The sequence below is a fragment of the Sitodiplosis mosellana genome, unplaced genomic scaffold (assembly GCF_009176505.1).
Source record: "Sitodiplosis mosellana isolate CC-2019 unplaced genomic scaffold, AAFC_SMos_1.0 Smas_scaffold_6181, whole genome shotgun sequence".
NCBI lineage: Eukaryota > Metazoa > Arthropoda > Insecta > Diptera > Cecidomyiidae > Sitodiplosis > Sitodiplosis mosellana.
Window position 1 is genome coordinate 4,248,971 of NW_022601422.1, and position 27,512 is coordinate 4,276,482.

A 27,512-nucleotide genomic window follows, 5' to 3' on the forward strand; every position below is an offset into this window, starting at 1 on the left:
GCTCTTTCATGCTCTTTGCACTGAATAGGTTTGCTTTGCACCAACTGTTGTTGGCACTGCTAAAGTGCATCTCAAGCATACCGGGTATAAAAATATAAATTTTAAGGTTTTATTGAAGTCGCATTCTTATTTTCAAATTGAACACAGCATTAATTTGTTCGTTTGTTTCTCTCAAGAAGAGGAAAATGCCGTAGTTTTCATCTCGTTTGTGTGTGTGTGTGTTGTTGAAAATGACTGCGTTTGGGTGATTCGGAAAAACAAAGGTTGTTATTTCCAAATGTCAGTTGTTTGCGTCTATACATATGGCTTGTGTGCACTTCTGTCCGTTGTCCGTCTTCTTTGTCAGTTGCACACTTTTCAAAAACAAATTGTTTTCCAGTCGTTGCACAAGCATTTTTGCGTCACACTGAATTCCTTTTATCTCTGCTCTGCCCAGAAATTCAGAGCAACACAAAGTTGGTACTCGTTCACGAAACACCGGCTCACACAATAAAGAAATGAGTGAAACATACGAAATACAAACGAAAAGCGCAGCTCAAAGTAAAAAGAAGCGAGAAAAAAAAAGATGAAAATAATATTTTCAATTTGAATGCAGCAAGAATGGCGTACCAGTGAACTCTCTCTACGTATGTGAGTTAGATTTCAGCGAAAAAGACGCGCAAACTAGTTTGGAATCTGGTTCTGGCTTGCGTTCATTTGGTCACGTAGACTTGATGTAGTGTGCGTTGCTTGCGTCATTCCCATTGAAAAGGTGAAAACAACGAAGCTTACGACACACAACTCGATTTGCTCCCAAAACGGTTTTTTCTAAATACAATATCCATTTAATCAAGTTCACCACTCAACCCCATTGAATAAAGTTTTCTCTTTTGAGCGAAGCAAACTTGATTCCGAAGAATATTGTAAATTCAGTTTTCTCATTTATTTTTGATAAGAAAATAATTAACTTTGATTCTGGTACTTGTTCACGTTTTTACAATGCAAAAATGACCCAAGAATGAATTAAATTTATTTTGATTCATTGACAGTTTACAATTCGCGCACTTCCATTGTCAGGTATGGATTTGCGTTTTGTTTCATAAAACAACACAGTGAATGGCATAAATTCAATGACCTTAGCCAGCTGCCTGTTAACAATTAAGATGCATCGGCTGCACCAAAACCAGAACAATTCGATTGGTGATAATTAAATGAGCATTAAGCGATATAATCATTCAATTATTGAACAAGACTCTGCATATAAAATTAATTAATATTGACGGTTTTTTTTTGTGCGCCCGTATGCACGGCGCGTTGAACAGTGGCCAACTGCAACACATATACGTCATTTAATAATGCCGTGTCAATACAACATATTAATTATATATTAATTGCTAATTATAGGCTCTTGCTTGGACTGAACAACGAGAGTTCAGAGCTGGAGAAATTTCGGACTTTTGACACATCAACGCAACAATAATTTGAATCATTTGTATGCAAAGTGTGATCACGGCACATGTGGCCCGTTTTATATCACACGTTGAAAGTGCATGTTGTTTTATTTTAATTTATTTCATTTGATTTTTCTTGTTGCCATTTTTTTTTTTCGTTCAGTTCAAGTGAGGCAATTCTGGTGTGACATTACACACCATACCAACCGCACCGTTTCACTTGAATGGCAAGCGACATTTTAAATGTTCGATTTTCAGTCGTGCAATTGATGATAGACATGTGGTCACCGGTTGGTTAATTGTATTTAATACCGAATTCCAGTCGAGTGCGCATCACAAATAACGGAATCACATTTTTCCCATTTTCTTGATTACTGTTTACAGTTTTAAATACGTATTTGAATTAAAAACTAATTAGATTTTATGAAATCGGTCGTTGAATTGCACGTTGATTCTCATTTGAACAAAAAAAAAAATCGACCGCTGTGAGGCAGACATTTAACAAAAATTAAACGAAATGCACACAAAATAAAACGCATGAGTGACCATGAAAATGGGTTGAATTGGAATGGATGGTGTGAGAGATGAAAATCGACTGGATTTGATGTCATTGTCCATTCATTACACATGAAACACATTTTCGCTGTTTCATTTTCCTTCTCACATACAGTTGACACACGGTCTTTTCCACATCTCGATCAATCGATAGCAACATGTATCATTTACATCGGACATGATTGCAATTGCCAAATGGGAAAGGTCATCGAGCCAACGTTTCCAATTCTAATCTACCCAACTGCCATCAGATTCCTTCGTTTTGTCATCTCATTCGAGTTTCAATGACACCTAGCCCGAATGTACGTCGGAGCGAACACGGTAATACTTTAAGAATGGAAACGTTGTTTCGGATGAATTGCACTTTAACACATTATCTGGCCAGATTGTCTCACGGCAGAAAATCTCAATGACTCCACATTTTCCCAACGAAAACCCTAATTCGTATGGCAAAATGTAATCAATCATCGTTATTTGTTCAATTTAAATATATCTGATTGACATTTTGCAAATGAAGTGGAATCTAATGCAAAATTACAATCAAGCCGTACGTGCGCATCCATGTCGTTTCATGAAATCTCGCAGCAAAAAATGACAATTTTGAAATCATTAATTAAATTACGATAATACGATTGCTTGTTCATCATTTCTATTTGTCGAGACATATCGATACGAAATAGATCTTTTTTTGTCTCCCATTTCTGGATGAAAAATCGAATTTGTCATACGTTAATATTGCGTTAATAATAACAGTGAAGCCGTTTCGATATAAATTATTTGCAAATAAATTGTCATGAATTGTCGAGCGATTAGAGAATTGTACTCCCAATGCCAGCATTGATTGATCGACAATCACTGAACAGTGTACACAATAACAGCTTATGCGGAATTTTCACACACTCTGCGACTCGAATACTTTGCATGTAAAATTGCTTAACGACAAAACACTGTTTTTTCATTCATTTTCCAAAAGCATTTCAAATTTAATTCCTAGCCGAAATCTCTATGCATGCCGATAGGAACGCGCGCACACACACACACACGCATTGAAGCTGCGCGCAAAAAATCAACATCGTTTTGTCTCGCTATTTCCATTGGATGTGTGTACCAATACTTTTTTTTCGCAAGCACTTTTTGTTTCCGGCTGAAGTCGTGTATAGCATTTTGTATTTATCGATGGCACCGACGAACTGTTGTTAGAATTTCATTTTGTGCTGAACAAGCACAACGTGTGGAATCGTATCATCAAATCACACACTACCTCCCTCCCTCCCCCCACCACTACCACCACCACATACACACAAGTATTTGCTGCTATCATTTTATTAATATTTGCCGGCGAAGCTGGTAGCAGCTGAAGAAGAGAGAGACAAAAAAAAAGTATAGAGGAAAATGGCAAGAAATTGCACAGAAAATGCTCGACATTTACGCACATGAAGTGGCAAAAAGAGAGATCCAGAACAGAGGAGATAGAATGAATTGAAAAAAAGCGTCGACTGAATTGTATTTGAAAATGCTACTTCAGAACGAATCCGTTCTTTCTAGTGGGTTGGGTAGGTGCTTGATTGCGAATGAATCAGTGGAAATCAGCTCCATCACCATTACCATCATTTGAAATGAAAAAAAAAAATGAAATAATAAAAGCAAGCGGTAATTGAAAGAGTGCGAGTGAGGGCAACACAACACAAAGAATTTGATTAGGTGTCGAATGTGTACGGTGCATTCGACAAACTTTAAGTCAGCTTTGTCTGTTTGTGATTTCCGATTTTCGTTGTCGCTTCATTTCGTTATTATATTTGACTTGAAGCTCATATTGATGTGTATCGTTGTACTCGGTGCTGTGCACATGTACCACTCAATAAACCGAACAGGAGGCTGAATTTCAAGAGCATATGTTGCTTGATTTGATGCGCATCATCGATTCCATAACATTGTACGTTGATGTCGCCACAGCTTTGTAACAGCATCACAGATTGGTCAAACTATCGTATAGCGATATTTAATCCACACCTTTCGACATAATCTTAGAAAACTGAAGACTATCTGGATAGTCTTAGAAGACGAATTTTCAGTTGATATTTCAGCTATTTGTGCTGAAACTTCACTCCAACTCCATTAACAATGACCGAGTCTTCTTATTTTTTCCTCATTGACTTGTCTTCGTATAGTCATTTTGTCATTTTCCCTAAAATGAACTAGGGCTTTTCAAGTGACTCAAACCCCATCTACCCATTTTCATTGTTCAAAACATCCGTTTGATGCTCGCCATATCAGACTTTATTGCACACTTATTTCACTATTCCACTTTGATACTTGCGATGCGATGGGATATTTTCTCCCTTTTTTCCGCTATTGTGCAAACATGTAACATGTTTGAGCTACAAACAAATGAAACATCCCGTATTCATCAATCAAGTCAGAAATCAAAGCTCACAACCGGCGTCTGTGCATGCGTTCGTTTTGTGTCAATAAGTTCAAATTGGAAACGGTGTGCGGAGTGTTAGCAACAAACGATCGGTATATAGACCATGCACACACCACACGAACACATTGCCAATGGAGGAAAAAAAAATCATCGGGCCAAATCCCGAACCATAGCGCACCACAATCGAATTGCAATGCTTCTTGTTTTAGCCGTGGAAAATGCGCTGCGGCTCAGTGCCCAAGTGTAATGAGCTTGCAATTTAAATAACATAGAAGAGGACAACAAAAACTGCAAGCGAAAATAACTGCACAGAACAGTGATTCGAATATTCAACACAGAGGGTGAGAGAGAGGGAGGGGGAGGTAAAGAATGGAATTGCTCCGAGCTGCGGATATTTATTTGTCGTTTGATTCATCTCTTGACTCGCATTGCATGTGTTTGCTGCTACTTTAATTTCATTTTGTTTGCTTATTAATGTGAGTATCATTAATTTCGATGTACAATGCTGCTTTTGTTTGTGCGCTTAGCTTGCAATCAAAATGAATATAGCATTTTTGATTGGCATTATGGGAGAATGATGTGTTGTTCTGTTGCCATTGCATTCATCTTGTTTGTTGCCTGGTGGAGTTTTAAATTTGCAAGAATATTTCGAATAATTCAACAAATGTTGCCATTTTTTTCATTCATTTTTTTTTTCGTTCCATAAAAAAATGAAAACAAAGTATACTTATGTAATGTGAAGCATTTTTTTTTTCTGCGATATTTGTAATTGTGGTATTCTTCACCAATGAATTCGGTCTGATTCTTCCAATCAATGTGTAATAAAGTGAATGAAAACAGCAAACATCGAATTCTGCACTCTCATTGAGGATAATTTGAAATTTCCAAAGATAATTAATGAATATGGCGATTTGGCGCAACTAAATCACGAAACTTGGCAGCAGCAGCTGAAACATAATGCACAAGCATTAAAACTTGCAGTCAGACCCAAGTTGCTGCGAATTGTTCATTTCAGGCGCGCAGACGAAAGAGGAGCGAAGCAACGATATTTTGTATAAATTGAGGGTGCATTAGAGGCACTGGATATCAACCGGTACTTTATACATACACACACGCTGCTCGAATATCGTACTCGCACAGTTGAGTACGACACACCAATTTGAAATTGCAGTTCAAAATATTTAACGAGTTGAGCTCAATGCTTTGCCACATGTAGCATGGATGTTGATTATTTGCTAGTCGGCGCTAACAGCCCACACTTTAGCCATAATTCTTGCGATTTACGGGCGCGCTAAGTAGAATATCTCTGAATGGTGTTTTGAATTTTGGGGAAGAAATGTATGGAGTCGGTCAAAACTGGTTGCCTTAACTCATTATTTCACATGCTTGGTGAATGTGCCAGATATTTTGCGTAATTCGCATTTGCTGAAAATAGATAAAATCCAGTGGCTGGGCGGCGAAGGAATAGGAGCAGGAAGAATGTTTATAGAGGGCAAGCATATCTTGGATTAAAATACTTATTCCTTGATTCCGTTCAGCATCAATCGTTAAAATTTCAATCATAAAATTAATATTGCCGATTCAGTGTATCAGCCATTCAAAGCAAGCACCGTCACTGTTCCATTCGCTTTGTGCCCAAGTAAACGTCCAATGAATTACGGTTGCAAAGTAAAATACCTTGAAACAGAACATAAAACAAGAAGCTAATAATGCTGCGAGAACGGTTTTTCGGGATCGGTATTCCGTTTTATCTGTACTTGATTACGCTTGTTGGCATCTATATACCATTTGCCAACATCACCACCACTACCACCACCACCACCTACACCACCACATCACCTTAGACAAAGGTCTTATGCAATCTATTCGTCCAGCATGTTGCGCACCGTATTTCTTCTCAAGCGTAATAGATACATTCAATTGCAACGGTGGAGATGTTTGGTTTGGTTTTGTTCGCAAGCGTTTCGTTCGGCTTGATTCTGCAGCGTGACACATGAAATAAGAAAGCCAAAACAAATTTCGTTATGTCCTTTTAGTCACGAATGGTTAGACTCGTTTTTGTCAACGTACGTGACGGTTAATGGATGAAATTTTTCTCTGGGAATTCTCTCTCTCTCTCTCTCTCTATTTATCTATCCATCTATCTCTCTCGCTCTGTGTATGCAATCAGAACGGGAAAAAGTATTCCGTACATCAGCCAACAATTACGCGAAATTCGCTTCTAATCGAAGAGTAAACCAATAAAAAATTGATTGGCATTCGATTCGAATTATTTTATTTATTTATATCATTCTTCTTATTGTGTTGTGGGTTTTGCCAAGAAGATATGACCCCTTTGGCCCATTTAACATTTACATCGAGTGTGTGAGTGTGTATCGCGTGTGACATACATTGTTTGAGGATCCAAAAACCCACTGTATAATCGTAATAATTTTATCGATAGAGTAATTTATGGCCAATTGTACAGAGATAGTACAATGTTTCAAATTGTTATTTCATTTTCTGGAGCAGTTTTTTTTCTCTCTCTCTCTCTCTCTTTCTCTGTCTCTCCGCCTATTGTTCTGTTTGGCAGACAGCGTGAGAGGCTGAGAATAAGAGCACTTTACATGATTTTTTTTTGCCCAGCCAAAGCATAAACAAGAACTTTTTACCTATTTCCGTTCGACACAACGCCAATGCTATTTAAAAAGAAAAGTACAACAATAAACATATATCAATGAATATGGGCTTCAGTTGCTCGCTGTGACATGGTAAGTGCACAGGCGGCGGCAGCACAATGTATACTATATCATATTTATCGCTTCAATTTCAACGATCCTACTTCAGCACTGCATCAAAGAGCCTGACTGTGGGAATATAGAGGACAACTTATGCCATCGAATGTTACTGCTCATGTTACCATTGCCGCTGCTATTGCGGCTGCCACCGCTGCTGTTGTTGCTGATATTTTTACTCTCAGTCATTTTATCGATATCAACTTTATCATGTATGAGCGCTTTTGGTGGCGCAGCAAATGTTATTAAAAGAGGAAATGTTTTAAAGTGGCAAAAAAAGAAAATGAGAAAAACGTAGATCGAAAGTTCAATATTGAATGGTGGCGTTTGTTAGCGAATCATGGAATGTAAATGTGTACAGTTCCTCTCACGTGTCGGAAACAAGCGGAAGAATTGTAATGTTTTTTTTTTCTACTAAAATTGAAAAAGTTTCAGCGCTTGAATGTTGTTGTTTCCGTGTATTGCTGTTTGCGTGTCTCGCAACAAGATCTGTTTTTCTTCCTCCCGCTCTCTCTCTCTCTCTATGTTTGCAACTTTTGTATATTTGCTTTTTGGTAGAAACATTCAAGAATGGAAGAAAAGCAGCAAAAAAAAAGAGAAGCATAAATGTCGGAAAGCAACCACAGTCATAAATAATGAAAATCGTGGAGAAAAAGTCGCCACTCGATAGCAAAATATGCTTGCTATTTTCCCCTCTCGTCGGCGGGTGGAAATAATATGAAAATTATCAAGCCGAAATTGTTAATATAAACAATGCTCGTTGGTGCGTTGAACATGCAGAAAAATTTTCCTCCAAATATCTAGTGATTTTTGCATATTTGGTTAGCATTTTCTCATTTTCGACCGTCATCATGATCCGTATTTGGTTCGCTTTGCAGCAAAATAATAGCTCATCATTCCATTAACTTAAACTTGGTTATTATCAACTTTCTTAAACTCAAAGCAGTTTAGTGATATTTCTCCCCTTAGAATTCAAACATAATTTTGCAATATGAAATTGCGTTGTGGCGCATTACATCTGGAAATTTATCATTATAAGGACAAAACAATGCGAGAAATGAACAGTTTTTCCAGAAGTCAATTGAACTTTTTGCACACGCATTTCACAAGAGACCAGGAATAAACGAAGAAAAACGGAATTATTTTAATACTTTTACATTTTAAATGTGAATGTACCGAAATATATACTTCATTGGATGATGACGAACATTCGAAAGCTTCGAATTTTTGCACTTTTGCATTCGTCAACGGCCTAAACAAACACTATATTTACATACAGCACAAAAATGGGGCACACCAATTCTTTTTTTTTTATTGAATTGTATAAACTCAAAATTAAATTATGAGCGAATTCTTTGTGAATAAAATGATTTGCAATTTCAAAGCAGACAATCGCTTTTGCCCAATGCTCTTGTGTATATTTTGGATTCGTGTCCACGTGCGCTTATCCTTTTTTTTGTTCCTTCTGTGGTGAATTCCAATTTCGGATTTTTGTGAATGTGGATTTGACCGCAATGGCTTTTTTCTCTCAATAAACTGTGTCAAACAATATTGCAATGGTTCAATCGTGGTTTTTATGGTAAACCCAGATTTGTGGTAAACTACACAAGTGAATATATATGATCGGCGTTCATTGAATGCTGGCTGCTGAAACCATATTGAATATAGAGAAAAAATAAAATTCATTTTAATTTTCGAATCATCGCCTATTTTAAAACACACACACACACACACAATATACCACAGAGATCATTGCCAGGCAAATTCAATTTGAATAACTGATTGTTGATATATATAATATCAAATATATTTGTTTTACCATTGAGTCGTATTTGCAACCGTGGTGTAATTTTAATGTTGATAAATCATTTTGTATGTCTGTATTGTTTTGTGTGTTTTGTATGTTGTTCATTATCAAAATGTTACAAATTAATGGAATGAACGTGGATTTTCTATAATAATTGTTATAGAATTATAATTATATGTTGAAGTCATACGTTAAGCATCCGAAGTGGGAATTAACCTGGTTGCAAATGCAAGATGAACTACACGAAGAATTTCGTAAAGCTTATCTCCAAGTAGGATCATGATCGTTTGACAGCGTTGTTACTTTATAATGAAGCTTAAGGCATAATCCCTTCAGCTATGTGTTGATAGAGCAATAGAGAAAGAGAGAGAGAGAGAGAGAAACAACGCGTGTGTGTATTTAATTATGTGTTCTGTTTGGAGCTGAGTTCATTTTTGTTTACGATGTTGCTAAAATTATGTATGAATACGCTTGTTTTCAGGCCGTATAATAATAAATGTCAGGTTTATCGTGAAGTAAATTTATCAAGTGCACTCTATTTTGAATATACATTGTGACGTTCTCATTGCTGAAATACTGTTGTGTTGTCAGCCGCATGTTTTTTTTTCTTCTTGTTTTCTGTTCTCACTCCTCTGCTTCACAAGGATTGCAATTTCAACTTTTCAATTCCATACAAAAAAAAACTGCATCGCAAAACGTATCGCTAGTTCAGTTGTTGATAATTTTCATCAGGCTTCAGATGCAGTCGATTGACTGCGTCATTCGCCATTGCAAATTTTTACATACTTATGGCTTTACAATTTTCTTTACGACTCCTATATTTTTGCATTCAATAAATGGAATGCTTTTCAATATTTCACTAACTTTGCACTCGAAAATCAAATTACATTTTTCAACTTGAAATTCGTAAGCGCGCACCCGAAAACATAACTACATAAATGACATTGCCGTCGCATAGTGAAGCATTTGGTAAAACGGAAATTGCACGAGCCACTAATGCCAGAAGACGATTATTTTTTGGTTTTCGCGCTCTGTTTGCGAGGAGAACTCAAAGTCTGCGTCTTTACTATGAATTCGATACCGATTGCAAACGGTGAATTCATCAATGCGAAATTTAATGCAATATATTTCAAAGCGATGAAGGTATGCTTTTTGCTCATTTTTTTTTTTACTACGAATACAGCCTTATGCATCTACGAGCTGCGTCACGAAACAAACGATAAATGGCATTTCACAATCGAATAATCCATTTCAGAGAAATGTTGCTGATGAAGTTCCGTTGAAATGTCCCCCATTTGAAATGGATATGGAATAAAAATCGGGAATTCTTAAGCAAAAATTACCAAAAATGATTTGGGGAATAGAAGTGGAAAACTGACGATCAATTGAATACGTCAACGATTTCAATTCATGAAATAAATGAAAAAAGGAATGCAATAAATTTATACAATTTTATTGTATGGCTTGAAATGTGGAATGACAATAAAGCAATCATTCATCGTGCTTCATGTGAAGAGAATACACAAAACGGCATTTATTTGCTGCAAGTCATCCTCCTCAGTGCATCAACAACTGGAACGATTTTTTTTTAACGGATCTCTGTTTCTTTTCCCGCCGAGTTTTTAAGATTGTTTACAGTAAATATCGAATGAAAAACGAAAGAGGGATAAGAAGGCGATTTACATCGTTTTTCTACAACCCTATAACATCAGCAATAATCGAAACTGCGACAGAAATGCGGAAGAAACGACATTTTATCATCCAGAATATTCATCGCAATGCAAAGATTGATTATACACATTTGCGTGTATGTGTGTTGTTTGAGCAAAGCTCGTCCAATATTCAGCCATATTTTAACTGCAAAACTGTGTACCATATTTATACAAAGAAAATCGTAGCTTTCTTTTGCATTCTAAAATGAATTTAAGTGGGTTTCCCGTTTCGTTACACTGCACACACACACACACACACACACACACACACACACAACGACAACAGAGAAGGAAAAATTACAGTTTGCAACGACCATCGAAAAACAGCCAAAAAAGGCATTAACGTTGCCATACATTTAGCATTCCTTTGTACCAATACTGAATCCGTTTTTTGTTCGGGTGCCGTTTCGTCAAAGATCGCAGATGTGATAAATTCCCAAGAATATATTATATTGTTAAAAAAGAAACGATAGTTTAATGTGGCTCCGTTTGCTGTTGAGCAAGAGCATTCCCTCCAGAGATTACAAAAACATTCAAAGAAATTGCAATAGTGGTCTGAGCATTAGGCAGTCGCATATCTCGAGCGATTTTGTCGTCGTTGTCGTTCGTTGTCCTGTGTGCATCACATTACCTTGCTCGCGGTTTTCCTTCACTTTTTTTACTCAGTGCGCTTGTCTTTTCCACGTGCAAAGCGCTGTCACCATCACTCGGTTCAATCTTTCTCTGTTATCGCCAAACGCGACAAGCCAAATACCACTCATGGCTGTCAGTCATCTGTGCATTTTGTTTCTTCCATTGTCAGAAAGTAATTGTGATACGATTAAACCGTATGCATTCCATATCACTGATGTCTTACAAATATTTTGGTTGTTACGGGTCTTTTACATAAAAGAAAAATCGTCATCATTTTGAACACGATAAGTAATTGCCGGTGGGAAAATGACATATCAAACGACAAATTGATTTGAGTGAGCCAAATGCACGCGGCACAACGTGTCCAACTCATCCCGATACATTTTTGAAATAAACGCGCATCACGCGCGTTCAACAGTCAGTTGATATCAACCGGTGTGATTTTCTACTGACATACTCAACGCCTTCTCTTGATTTGGTCGGACGGATGCCTTAATGCATATTCTATGTCGCATTAGTATGCGGAAAAAGACGTTGCTATGTAGCGTGTTATACCGTTCATATCCCGTTCACCATTTCAGTTTGTCGCCTTCAATTGGTTGCATGCGATCCAGCAAATGGAGATTTTTGCCGCTCGGACATTCCGCTCTCGTTGTACCCGGGAACCCTAGATTGTTTATCATTTGATGTTATTTTATCACTCTCTTGAGTACGATTCCACTCTCTTTGGTTTTTTTTTTTCGTCCTCACTTAATTCCGCATGATATAACCATTCTCACGATTTCGACGGACACATTCCGACTTTAAACTTCATTTATTCAATCCAATTTGGATGGGAGAACAGAAAAAAAAAATTCATTATTTCGCCCCATTATTTACACATCAAGTGTGCTCAAAATACGGCGACACGTTCAAGTATCAATTAAATTCAAAAAGTTTGCGTTTTATAAAGCATTCGCTGTTTCGTGCAGCTATGAAGTTGATGCAATTATGCAAAGTCAAGACAATTTATGGCCGATTTTTTATCATCGTTGTAGAGGGAACCTTTCGAGAAGAATTGTGCAAGTGGAAAAATGCCGGGCAACAAATAAATATAAAATTTTAATGAGTCTCCAAAGAAAGTTTACCCGGTCGTAATATCGATAGTCGAATGTCGAGGAAAAGTTTCTTCCAACCATTTTCAATCGAAGATTATATCAAATCGAAAAGCATAGGCTACAAAATATCCTTTGCTAACATGTGGAGAAAAAAAAGTTATTGTTTGAGACTGGTTTTTTTTTCATTTTTCTTTTCTTTGAAGTAATCAAAAGACTTGAAATGACCATAATTAAAACTAAAAACTATTATCTAACGAACGAACTTATGTTCATTGAGATCAAAAGTGAAAGAGAAATGCGTAAATCTGTGGTGGATACGAAGTTTGAATGAATACTTTGCTGGTTTAGCGAATAATGTTAAAATTTATGCATGAGCAGTGAGATTAATGTGATGATTTGGAACAGTGAACGAAAATATGATGATCAATAATCGGTTAATCCCGTTTTCATTGAATCGATGTTTTCTATTTTGTTTTTGTTTTTTTTGGTAGAAAAGCATCTCTGAATCATCATCACAAACCCGATCATAGCACATGTGTAATTACATGAAGAGATGACACATTTTAACATACGAATCAGATTTTCGCTTCACTTGATAATTGACAGGGGGAAGAGAAATTTGCGATGATAGAAAGTTTTCCACACCCACACTCAAGAGATATGTCGATGAAATGAATGGAACGGAATAGATGCTGACACATGTCCCAGCAGTCTTATGCATCAAAAAGCATCATATCAAATTGCATTTTATGATTGTGACAATCTGGAAATTTTTACTCTGACATTTTGAAAATTATAGCGAATTTTTCACCATAGATGACACATGTACTGATAGTCGATACTGCCATCGGTATTGAATAACATTGCAAATTTAATGCATTGAAGCATTTGCTGATGAACAAAAAAAAAACCACTATCCAACCAGTCGCTCAGGCATTTCCGAGAAAACACCATCGGCACCGCCACCAACAACAACGGAAAGAAAAAAACTGTTTACGAATCATGGGTTGCTAGGCGATGAAACTTGCATGCATCCTACATGCAACGATGCATTTTCAAGTGAAGAAAAGCAATAAATATTTGTTTTTCATTATTACGTGTTTTCTTTCATCAGCGCCACATCAAAAGTTTCATAATAATTGACCCTAATGCCGAAAGTGGGAACGTTGAGACAGAGACTGAGGGAGAGAGAGAAACGTGAAAATATGTCCAGCACATGGCGGCAAACGAATATCCACAACGAAAAAAGTTCCGAACAACCAGGGCTCCCCACCAGAAAAATTTTATACAATGAAGATTCGTGGATACTACATTCTTAACATAATGATGGTTTATTGCAAATGCAGATTTTTTTACGCTTGGGAATATTTTGAGAGACTAAATAAGCAATAGGTGCATGTGATTCAAAAAAACGCTGGCATTTCATAGCGATGCATTCCTTTGTAGTACATCAATTTGCGATAAACTGTTTTTTTCTATTTTGGAACGCTGTAAAAATGGTTCGCATACGTTACGGCGAAAGTTTGCATGAGATGAATATTTGAGCAATAATGAACAGGTTGAGCGGCTCATCTTGGATTATAATTATTACTCATTTTTCTGGGTCTGTTGCCTTTGGTTTTGCTCGATTAATATACTTGGTTTTGTGTTGCTCGAACTAACATCAAATATATTACCGTTAACATCGAAAGCAAACGTATATCATTTTCTTCCTCAGAACAGATCTCATATTTTCTCGGGCACATTTTTTTCTCTCAAAATTCATCGTATCTTCTTTTCTTTCTTTCTTTCTTTCTTTCTTTCTTTCTTCCTTTCTTTCTTGTTCTCTCTTCTCTCTCGCTTTTCTCTCTCAGTATCTCTCTGTGTCTTTCTATTTCTTTCCGGCACATTGCGTTTTTTCGTCAACAAAATTGATCAAAGACGTAAAAGCTGTGGAAAAGTGCAAGACAACGTCAACGTCGAGCTTTCCGAGTCTATGGAGATGGAGAATTTGAAATAAACTGAATTGAATATCGGAGTAACAAAATACCGATTTGGCTGAAACTACTAACGCTCGCTGCATTCAATGCAAGCAAGTTTTCTTTCTTCATCCCATTGTTTTTTGTTGTTCGATTTTCCAGTGAGAGAGTTAAGTCTATTTTGAGAACTTCTCCTTGGGAAAATTTCTATTTGTGCAACGGGTAAAGTGTTCAAAATGAGCAACTAATAAACAGTTTGATATAGATAACAATGGCACTGCCATGAGTCGACTATGATAATAATGGGCAATGTTGGATCGATCCATTGCAAAATGTATCCGTAAATATTTTCTATTTTGTACATCCACTTTGAAATCAATTCGTATTTTTGCGATAATATTCAGGCGAGAAAGAGAGAAAGGAAAAAAAAGAGTGTTATTCGCCTCACTTCAGCAAATGCAATCTCATAGCTTAAAGCATTAGTTATCGAAGTATGAAATCAGTTTGAAAGTACTCAACTTGCAATCAATATTGTAGCGCGTGTTTTTTTTCTTCTTCTCTCACTTGGTAAATCGTCAGCAATGTTAGCGATTTATGTTGGAGTTGATTGCATCACTAACGTAAGCTATTTGCTCGAAATAAACTATATTCGCTCAAATAAATATTGAACTCATCGTATCGATTTTTTGTGGTCGTTGATGAATTTCCAAGTGAATTTTATATCTTTAAATAACGGCAATTTCATATTGTAACGTTCATCACCTCAGAAGCTATTAAACATTTGCAAACACACCTTTGCACATCAAGAGATTAATTTGTAATAAACTCAAGTGTGTAAAATTGATGCACTTAAATTGGATGCGAATGCCACATAAACACACACACACACACACACATACACACACTCACAACGATTAACTTCAACCCATCGTTGCGTTGCGGTAGATTTTCCTTAAACCACTTCCACTTTCACAAATAGTCAACATTTATTCTTTGGTTGAGAAAACGAACACATTTGCAAAGCTTAAATCATTTTCTTTTTTCTGCTTGCAGACTCTGTCTTGTCTATAATCTTCTGCCATTTGCAATCAACACAATAAATTAAAGTGATGGAGTTACACATTTCAGCTGGACTCCTGGAAAAAGCTATTCAGGCTTTTTTCTCTCTCTATTTTTTGTTAAACATCTCGTGAACTCAAGCACATCCGTATGAAGATAATCCGATGCAAGCGCAACTAATTTGTCTATGGATCGGCCGGCTGGGTCATATGAACCCGTTCGATAAACTCTTTTCTTATTCGCACTTTAAATTTTGATCAAGTAAACATTAAATGCAGCATAAGCAGTTCAATTATCGAAAATTGCATTGATTGAAATTAGGTAAACTGATTGTTCATTGTGTTCTCAGTGTATAATTGGTTTTCGGCATAGCAACCGCAGGCCGTCCATCACCGTTAAAAAGCAGCAGGAAAAATTACGACGAGTTTTAATAAAATTTGCGCACTTGATTTTTCTCTCGTTGATTTCTGCTTCGTTGTACGTTGTCTCTCTTGTATCTTTTCTATCCGTACACTTTTATTCAATTGACATGAATATTTTAATCTTATCTCGAGGTGGAATTGTGCGCTTAATGGTGTGCGTGCGCGCTATCTCAGTGGCTGGCTATCTCAGTGACTACAGTTTAGTATGCAAATTAGTCTATCACGAATTGCATTCGCTTGGAACATTGGCTGAGGTTTAAGCCGTAAAATGTGCGAAATCATCCATTGTCCTTCTCTCTCATCAATTCTCTGGTGAGATTCTCTTTGCATTTTCTCCAGCCCCATTTCCGGTGTGTTCACTATTTTTCACACGCAATATCAAGAGTACGCTATCAATTTGCCGAGCGAAGGAGGGTGCGTGCGTGTGAGTGCATGGTTATTTTATACACTTCCACAATATATATAGTACCCTGATGTACAATCCACAGTGCTGTTAAAAATTGAAATGGCTGAGGTGAAGTGATAGCTGAAAACTGGAATTAATGCCCATCCACTCGAACGTTATCGCTGCGATAAATTTTATTTGGCTAAGATGAGAACGAATGCGAAGAAGAAGAAAAAAGCCGAAAGAGAAGATGACAACACTGATAAATATCCACACTGTGGAGTGTCATACCGTGCATCACTTGTATCCAGCACTGTAATTGGTTATAGATAACCAGTTTTAGTTAAATATGTGAAACATTTTTCCTCGTGCGTACGCATAAATAGAGTAAAGTATAAAATAATTTTTGCGTCAAGTCAAAGAATTTGCGACTGTCCCAAAGGCGTTTTGATAATAAAAATAAAAGTGTGTATAGTGTGGTAAACTAGTGTACACATAGTCACGTTAATATTTATGCTTGCATTTTAATCAAAAAAAAAAAAGTTGGATTCGTGCAGAACTCTTTTTTCGTGTTTTCCTCAATTTGAAATGCACGATCTCGCCAAATCAGCGAACCACTCCTGTGGCCATTTCAACCAAGAACGGGGCGAGTAGAAGATGAACACAAAAACAACCATTCCCATAATTGCACATGCACACGCAATGCTATCAAGTGTTTCGGTTCCGTTTCCCACCCGCGAGCTTTTCTTTCACTTATTTTTTCCCCCTTATACGGCAGCCTCGTACATTTGAATAGTATTCCAAATTCATTTGTTATGCGAAGCCACTGCAAATGATTTCAGCAGGATAAAAAAAAAACGAAATATAGCAAAAAATAACAATTCTATGGAATCGCTCTCAAGAATTTCGTTGTTGGGAAAATCCAGTGAAATAAAATTAACAACTGCTTTCTGGTTTGTCATAAGTAACCAAGACTGCCACCATTTCAGCGCTTTGGTGATTGCAAGAAATTTGCGATGCTAGTGACGTCGGCCGCAACCTTAAAATTTAGCTCAACTCGAGAGAGAGAGAAAGAGAGAGAAAGAGAGAGAGAGAGAGAACAAAAAACGCGTGATACTGTACCAAGCCAAATATTTCATCAATTTCATTGGAACGAGAAGCGATCGCCACGTCCATTGTGAAAATGCCCCACCAGCACAAAAAGTCGGAAATGAATACCATTAAAGTTCGTCACGCTACACTTTTCTTGCTTCCTCTGTTCTCTTTCTTTCGGTTCATTTTCTACTGTTTATTTTTCGATATCACATTTGTGTTTGTTCATTCAATTTATAAATATTTTTGAAGATTTTCAGATGTTTATCAACGCAGTAGAGGAAAAAATATAAACTGCGCACTTAAATGTGGTCGAATGATTGATAAAGGACTTAAGTTCAAGCATTACTACTTCAAGCGGTAGCGAAACGTACAGTTAATCGGCCATACATCGTAGCGTAATAAATGTATAAATCACATCGCATTTTGTGCTCTTTTTTTTTAAATCTAAAGTAAATCTGCAATCAACAGCTACTTGTAACAACGGTGCACGAAGCAATGAAAAATGGTCGCAATGAGTGTTGTTGTTAGAGTATTTCGTCAAAGCGCTCAAAATTGCATATGCATTTGCCACCAAACGTTGATGATCTTCGTTCAACAAGTGTTTCGGTCTACATTTGGATGTCTTTATATCGTAAAAATTATCATTATCTTTATCATTAGGAATGGTTATGCTGTTTGTGCTCACTCTCTGTCAAGTGTATAAACGGTACACGATAACGTAAAGAGCACACAACCACTTACCGTGAAAATGATGTCACACAACGTGATATTGCTCTTCATTCTCACATTTTCGTCCGACACGTTGCTTGTTCAATTTTCTGTGCAGCGACAATTTTACGATTGTATTGAAGCTTTTACTTGGTAAACTTTTTAATACGATGTCGCACGCTATTTTAAAACTGCTGATTGTATATCATTCGTATTGCACGTGTAAGTGTCAACCAGGCATTCAACATCACAAGCTCCAAAACAGCACTTGAATGCACCTAGCAACAATATTTGCCACCGAATTACAATTATTTTTCATTTAAAAATTTCAAAGGTTGTTTTAAAATATTCCGTGCATGCTCGTTCCGCTTAACTAATTGCACTGTTTGATTCATTCTTTCCACTCAACCATTCGTCGAAATTAAAATCGAAACCTTTCGATCCAAAAGTTTTTGTTGACTTTTGAACGAACGTCACTAATCTAATTTCTCGTTTAATAATGAACGTTTCGGGTGAAAAGTGCAATCACCAATGGGGTGACTCATCATATCCCATATTTGTAGAAATAAATTTCCATTCGTCGAAAAAAGAACATCGGTTGTTTCCATCACTGCTTTCCTTCGCAGAAAATATTGTTCTTGATAACGTGTTGAAATCAAATCAGCTGATTTCATTTTCATCGAATGTGTTCGAATGTGAAAACGAATATAATTTCATGATTTACATTTAATCAGCTCAGCGTTAGATCTCAATCATTTTGAATAGCCGGTTTATTGATAAGCGAGTCCATCTCTGTTCAGTCGGCAACCAACGAATTGTATGGATTTGCCAGTGAAAGTCATTAGAGTAAATTGATGGGATGAGGCATTGACGGCGTCGGCCTCATTGGCAGTGACAACGGCACACAAATGATTATATATTGGAAAATATCCAATAAATTAACAACAAAGGACGACGTTGGCAAATTTTATGGATCAGAATGAAGATTTTATTGGGATCATTTCATAGTGAAAAAAATTATCAAACTAATTACTTGACGACAGAGAAATCTATGTCTGTATGATAAAAACCCCGTCAAAGTTGATTTTTTTTTTGGTATTTGACTCGAATCGACCCACAATTATTTTTTTCTCACCGATTTTCAAAATATTGCTAAAATATCTTATTTAAATGAAAAAAAAAAGATCTGCATACTCAGTTTTTTCAATTTTCCACTAGTTTTCCCGGAATTCATTTTTGATTTTATGATTTTCAGTGCAAAATCGACGAAAAAAAGTGGAAATTTAAAAAAATGACGCAAAAACTCACTTTTTTCAACAAATTAAAATTTTGAAGTGCTGTAACTTGAAAATAATTCCAACAACTTTAGATCCGCCAGGAGCACTGAATAGTGGCATCCTTTAAGAATCATAAACACGCTATAGCATAATGATATTATCACGCGTTAAGTTTTTTGTACCAAGGTTTGTTGAATTAGCTGTTTGCACAACATCACTTTCAGTGACTGTGTAAGTATTTCATTTGGCAAACACCGCATGGATGGAGCAATGATTCAAGTTTTAGTTACGAATTGTTGCGAAAAAGAGAATGTAAACAAACAAACAAACTAAAGTTGAAAGACTTGCTCGGAAAAAAAAAATGTTATTGCACTTTACGCCAACCTAAAGATTAGATTTTAAAATAAACAGAAGAAGAACAACTACAACACCCAGAAAATCAACTGTAGGAATAGCGTTGATGAATTGCAGCCCAAAAAATATAAGCTAGATGAATATGGAAGACAGTCGAATTGAAATAAAACGAGGCGATGAAGTTTTATTTTAGATTCGCGCGCTCGAATCGACTTCCGTGTGAGCCGAGCAGTGGGAAGAAGAACGATTGAATGCTATCAATGTGTATTTCAGTGACTCGTGAAATAATCTTATCTGGCGTCAAGATGTCGTTTCATATTCATAACAATCAATTAGTAGTGCATTTGATATAATGACGTACATTGAAATTCAATCAAAGTTTCTCACCACGAAAACATATCGATTGTCAATGAACACTATACAGGGCTGCGTTAAGTGATTTATTATGCACCGGCATTTACCATTTTTATATGGGCATTGGAGTGGGTGTCAATCGAGATACACATGTTGATGAGCAATCATCCGACAACGTTTAATGGAGAGTTGTGCGGTAGCGCATTGCACGTGATGGCGCCGAAAACTTCCAGCAATATGACAAGTTGTCAGAGATATATGAATGGTTTGAAGCGAAAATGTAATACAGAAAAGTTGAGCGGAAAAATGTCAAATGAAAAGGGATAGCTATATAGTTCACTATAGTTTACTATACAGTTTACTATATAGTAGCTATCCGTTTTCCGCTCATTCATCATCGACATTTTCCCTGTGCCAGTCCAGCTGATGTCATTCATTCTAATTATAACAGACAGCTAGCATTTTTTATTAGATTTACTCTGTTTCATTCCTTATTCATTAAATTACGCACATTTTTGAAGTACATTCAACTCAACGACTATGTCTCTGCGTACAGTTTTGACATTTCAACAGTCAATCGGGGACGCCATTAAGAAAGTTCAATGCATAACAAAAGTAAGATAAACGGGTTTGATTCGATCGCTTCATCCGAAAAGTCTCCAATATTTTCCTTTTGACGGATGTTTTTCAAATAATCATATTTGAGGCGTAGTTTCTACATTGGAAATCGCTCTGACGAGAAGAATGCAACCAATTCCATTTTGATATCACTACTTTGTTGGGTATAACACAAAAGGCGGTTTTCGATTTTTCAAATTGTAGAATTTCAATTTCATTGCTATTCGACGTCGTTTGCTTTTGCTACAAAAAAAACTTCCTTGCCATCGTGTATCTATATATAGCACAGTCTTCAAAATTTTAGCAAACCAACTAAAAAAACACTACTTACTCAGATCTTTGAGTTAGTCCGAGTTGTCTTATTTCCACTTTTCGGTATCAATTTCTCTGTTTCACTGTTTCGATTGGTCTCGTTAAAAAAATTCCACCGAATCCAATCTGCTACGCATTCGGTAAAGAAAAAAAAAACGGAGAAAAAGCTGCAAAATTGATTGGCTCGTAAGGAATAAGTTGATTTGTGCTTCATATTGATTGAATACTTTGTGGCATCAAATCAAGAATGTTGGAATGTATTGCACGGACAACGATACCCTCGAAATAAGTGGGCAATTTCGGTATCAAATACACTTCATCTAGACTGAAATCAAAAGCAAGCGAGAGATAGAGACAAAGTGCTGACGAAGAACTAAAGTTGATTTTATTTGTTTCACATCTTTGAATTCAATCAATTTGAAATTTAAAATGGTTGAATCGAACCCGGAAAAGCAACACTTCACTGACATTTGCCATCTCATCATTTGAGCCAAGCCAAGCCAAGCCAAGCCAAGCCAAGCCATTCCAAATGGAAATGTCCACAAGCGTTGTTGGTTTTTGTGGTTTGGATTTGGGTCTGAACATGTACTTTTGCGCTTTTCTACCTTGTTCCAACGTTTCAATGCCTTTCAGTTTATTGGCGTCGACTCAAATCTCTGGTAGCAAAATGATTTTTTTTTTTCAAACTCTTTTTACATAGATTTCTCTTGTGGTTGTAATTCCAAAAATCATTTCCGCACAAAATATCGAAAATATATTTTTCTTTTGAGGAATTCCAATTTCGAATTCAGCTAATTTAGCAGAAGTTTATTCGGATACCAATTGATGTCGGACTGATGCTATTTTCATAATTTCCCACTCGCTGCTTAGTGCCGAAGTGGTAATTTACCATTGTTGAAGTACATAGCTGCCAGTGTTTTATTTTTTGGTAAAATTGTTACTATGCATTTCGATTGTGATGCTCAAATTCGAGCATATGTAATGCCTTACACCATATATACGAAATAGCTAAATCAAACAACCGATTGTTTAGAACCTAATTGAAAATCATGTGCACACATAGCCGACCGATTGTTTCTATGTTTAATATGCCACCAAAACCAAAAAATTGAACATGGATTCGATGAACGCACACTAACAAGACAACTGATGTTTTTATGGATAAACATAAACGACCAAATGATTGCAGTAAATTGAAAATATTGCTCAGTCCATCGTTCCAATGGTTATGTATAAAAATATGTGGAAAAATGTCGATCTAAACATTTCGAACATATATATGTACTCATTTAAATAGCTGAGAATAAAATTCAATTAATTTTACGATGTTTTCAATGGAAACTTGCACCATGAATTCCAACCGAGTTATAGTCTGTTTTGAAGCTGTACAAGTATGTGTGTGTGCGTATGTGCGTGTGTGTGTGTGTGTGTGTGTGTATATTGTACTTTTTGTGGTCGTTAAAAACAGAAGTACGCCTACGTAAGCGCACCGAATGTATCTAATGATGTCCTTGGTCGAATTTACACAAACCATTGTATTATCATCGGTTGATCGGCTTCAATGAAACCAATTGTGTTTATTCGATATGTGTTTTCTTCGATAATTGTTTACATATTCAAACAGTGGCATTTTGTTTATTTTTCATCTTCGTTCCGATTGTTTGAGGACTTTTTCGTAATTTTAGAACAAAAATAACAAACATTATTCAATTAGCTTACAAATTTTTATTGAAAAAAGCTTTCCTTGTTTAATTTTGCAATTTTTTTCGCTTAGTTTCTAACCTGAATTACGTCCATTGTATAATTCGGCAATAATAATTGCCCATGCAGTAAAAATATACGCGACCAGCGTGAAAAGTACACTCAAAATTGTTTTCCAAGCCGACTCATCACCATTATTTTAATCAGCAATTGAGTTTGTTGTTTACTTCATTCAATAGATGTACATTTCAAGTTGTTATTCTTGTTCATTTTATTGCCATTCATAAAATGATTAGCTATATTATTTAAAGTGTTTTATTTTTCGTGCAAATTGGACTAATTAAACATTAGATTTCCAAAAGTCTTTATTGGTCGAGATTTATTTGTTGAAATGAATGTGTTAGTTTGGCAGAATGCACAGCACAGCGCAGCTAAATTATATTTATTGGGCAAATTCGAAGGTTGATTCACATGTGTACGGAAAATGGTTTTTATGAAGTACGTATTTTTATCGACATTTTCACGAGTCAACGAATGTTTCTCTCTTTGTTCAATCTCCTCTGTTTACAGCAGTGTAGCTCCAATGCTAGTCAAAGTAAAAGAAATAGCTCACTTTTTTTTTATGCTGTTGTGAAGAAAGAATGCAGCAAATTAATTGCATCGTGTATTAAAAACTTTGTAAAAGTGTTTTATTCTTTCTTCGTTTTGCCACAACACAAACAATTTTCAACTTAGTTTTTGTAATTTTGATTGGAAAGCTGATTTCGATGGAAAAAAAAATCCTGAATTGTAGGAGGTCACGATGCGACCTGTTTACGTTACCCATTTAGATGAGTAAGTTTTTTTTTAATATTCCATGAACCACTGTGTTTGTTATGGTTACGTCGTTTCGCTGTATTGTGCGTGTATTGTTCGGCATTGCTTTCTCGTTCGCCTTTGTTTCGTGTGATTCTCATTTCGGTTATGCGTGTTCCGTTCCTTCTGAATGGCGCTTTGAGCCGCCCGTGCTATGTGATACAAGCACTAGAAGATGTATACTTATTGTACCTTTTCAATTACTTTTTGTTCTTTAACTATTATTATCGTTTGGTGGGTATTGTTATGAAGTTCCGATTTTGCTGGTTTTGTCGTTAAATATGCGCATGGATGTGATTTCTTGGACGACATTATCAAGGTGAAATGAGGTTTTGTACTTTATTCAATGCTATATTAGATCTTTTACTGTAATTATGAATATCCTTCTTTGTTCGATGTAAGAAATTTTCTTCGACCACAATAATAATCCTATTGATGAGATATAAAACAACGTAGGTTTGATTCAGCAATGTATATGATGTAACAATAAAGGGACGTATGTTTTCATTGCATCAATAATGTGGGAATATGTTTCATTCAAAAAATGTTTGTTGGTTTTTCGAGGTTAATCCTTTTTAAACACTTGAATTGGAAAGAACATTCTTTCTTTCCCATCTCACCAACACAATCATCCTTATACATCGTAAACTGTTCGTCGGTTTGTTGAAGAATTTTATTATGGCCAAGAATGAAGCTTAACGTTCAAGAGCTTATTTGTAAACACAAAATTGAAATTTCGTTTGAAAGCACCTTATTGTTTTTGCTATTGTAGCACAAAAGATACACAATTCTATTTATCTAAAGTGAATGCGTATTTCGAAACGCTCAACGGGCGTTCATCATCAGCACTGACACGACCATCGATTTTTGCCGGTGATTTGTGAGACGAAAAAACGACAACACATCAACTGAACGCAAAACAGCTGGATCAGCAACAACAAAACATTCGTCGCATCAAATCAATGCAAATAAGCAGGACTGTATTTCGATTTTGTGTTTACAAATAATAATAAGTGTTTTTGCATGTTCAGTTAAAATGTCATTCGTGATAAAAATTATTGTTTAAGAGCTTGTTTGTTTCTTCTCCTCATGTCTTCATATTCTTTTATCAGTGTACAGCTGATAGCTGCTTAATTTCGGGCGTGATCGTATTGCTTATTTATAAGGTTAATTGGAATTTATGGCTGTGTTGTTGGTCCACTTTATGAACCAATCACTTTGCATATTGCATTCGTTTATTCACTTTTCCCATTAGTATTTGACGTCTTCGCTCCTTTTCGGACACATTTTGTTTTTTGCGCGGTAAAGACACTTAGATGAATCTTGTATTCATTGGTGGACCTATTTTGATTTAGTCTTTCGCGTTGGATTAATTTCCGCAGTGCTACAAATTGACTTCCACAGGATGTTTGAGTTGGACTAAAGCTCATGTTGCGTGCAAAAAGTAGAACGACGTGTTTCGTTTATATTAAGCCATGAAAAAGAAACAAAGAAAGGAAAAGTGATAGTGTGCCATTTTCTCTACACAGTCAAATTAAATACGTATCGATGCGATAGTTATTTCTCAATTAGTTGCTATGGGATCAAAAAAAAAAAAAAAAAAAACGTAATTGTCGGCTGGGCAAACCGATCTTCGGTGAAATGGCTGGAATTACGAGATGGGATAATATTATCTCAATCGCTTATGCTTACGTGCTTGTCTTCATTTACTAATGAAATGTGCTAAATTATCCCTCCGACGAGGAAGTCGAATAAACGGATATAAAAAAGAAACCTCAAATTGTTGCCGAATGAAAATTCGGATCGATGTGCCGAGCTCAGTGGCGAAAAAGCAATGGCATGAACGAGTTAAATGAAAAGGAAATACAACGATATTCACTTAATTAAGATTCTTTGTACGCTGTATTTTCGTTAAACCATGTGGAGCATTTGCACATGAAATGTCCAAATTGTCTGTTCCTTTTTAAATAACATTAAACCATTGCATTAACATTTTCAGGTATTGTTCAGTTGTAACCATTTCTACTAATCCCTCTTTACATTCCTTCATCTCCATATCCAACCCACTGTGTCTCTGTTTCGCTCTCACCTTTCGCTTTATTCCCGTAGCTTTCATCGTTCATCTTGAGCGAGCCAAGTTTGCATTTTAATTTGAGCCCAATTCATACCAAAAGAACTACCTATACACACTAGCTATTCATTTATCAACATTACAAATGCAATTGAACGATGCTGCACACAATTCCAGGTACTTGATCATTTGCATACACGGCTACTCGGTTATCTGGCAAGTAAAGCCATTTGAAACATTAAGCGAATTCATAGTCACACGCATCCGAATCCGAATCAACCAGTAAACTGTATCACATACACTGTCACATATGCAAATTATGGATCAGCAGCAGTAGCAGCATACGGACAATCATGTTGCTGTTCGAGCAGCTGAAGTAGCAGAAGCGACGTTAATAAAAACACATTAAATATTCAAAATTATAATTTGTTTAATTAGTAAACAAGTTTTAGTTATTATTCGCGCACATGCGTTGTACGGATACCGAGAAATGTGTTCACAGCATTTAAGTGCAAACACACAGGCAATCACTGCGACGAACTATGTAATTACCCAGTAAAAGTATTCAATATTTATGTCACAAAGTTGCAATTTCTCTCTGCAGGAGAAAGAAAAAAAACGTTAATAAAATTATGCGAATAAATCATTCAAAGTGATGAAAAGGATTGATATAAAATGCTTTGGTAATTTGTACGGTTTTCCCTCTTCAGATAAACGTTGATTCTTCATCGATTTTATTGCATTATGGATGGAACAAAGTATTTCCTTGTTCCGAATATGAACCAACGCCAAAAAAGAAAAAAAAAATAGATCGATCTTTCAAAACTTCATTTTTAAATTGAAATGTGAATTGAATGCCTAATGCTACACGAAGATAGCATCAAAGCATGAAAAAGTGTATATGGAAGCGGTCATAATAATGCTAGAACCGAAAAATTGCGCGTGTCTTCATGCCATTCCAAGTAGCTTTGACTTTGGTTCCCTTCGTTTTTCTCGTTGTAACTGTTGAAACGCACCGTAAAAAAAAGTTTGAAATTAGTTTTGCACGAGCTCCACGTCCAAATCATTCATCAATTAAATTTGAAAGTACTTGTGATTTCATTCTCTCGCTTCCGATCTTTCCCTTTCTTTCTCTGCCGGAGATTCGGCGAATTCTGTACAAATCGCAATCGGATATTGTTTCAAATTAAAAGTTTCCGATCGAAACACAAAGCGCTACGGAAAAAATATATGCAAGCATACACTCACTCACTCACTCAGATGAAATGAACGATGTGAAGAGCGAACAAACCTTCATCGAATACCGCAGTACATGTTCGCTCTCTCTCTCTCTCTTTCTCTCTCTCTCTCTCTCTCTCTCTATCTCTCTCAATCAGTACTCGTTCAAGTTGAAAATGAAGTTCATTACTGACCGGGTTGAAAGCTGAGTTGTTGTGCTTTTGCTCTACAAAAACAGTGGCTTTGGTAAAAATTCTAATGTGAATTCTATGATTTCGTACTTGTGGTTTTGCCACTAGAAAAAGTTACTTTCGGAGTTCAAACTAAATTGCTTGTTATCTGAATTGGCAATTTCCCTTTCCGTTTGTCCCTCTCTCTCTCCCATTCGTTACCAATCTCCTTCACTTCGCAGCACTTCGTACGACAAGTATCGAAACGAGTTGTTCATTGAATCAGAATTAATCATCATATCGCTATCACTAAAAGCATATTTTCATCGTTGATAAACTGTAGCGTTAATGAAATACAATTAAATTTAACGAGAATTATAGCGCACAGTGAAAGCCACATCCTTCACACCCAACGGATCGGATCGGATCGTGAAATGCTTGAGTTGATGTTGGTCAAATGATATTGACGCCTGCAGCGAAATGAATGAATAAATTAATGGACGATAGTGTGCATTTCATGTT

General features: G+C 36.2%; 1 protein-coding gene and 1 long non-coding RNA gene across 2 annotated transcripts in view; both read right to left on the reverse strand.

Annotated features, from left to right (window-relative positions):
* LOC129576381 (E3 ubiquitin-protein ligase MYLIP) overlaps positions 1-27,512 on the reverse strand; it is a 65,073-nt gene that overhangs the window by 27,204 nt on the left and 10,357 nt on the right. The window lies entirely within an intron of this gene.
* On the reverse strand, positions 921-26,918 carry LOC129576382 (uncharacterized). The gene is made up of 2 exons (XR_008688877.1): positions 26,693-26,918; positions 921-26,604 (listed from the first exon to the last, which is right to left on the reverse strand). It is a non-coding gene; the product is annotated as an uncharacterized LOC129576382 (long non-coding RNA).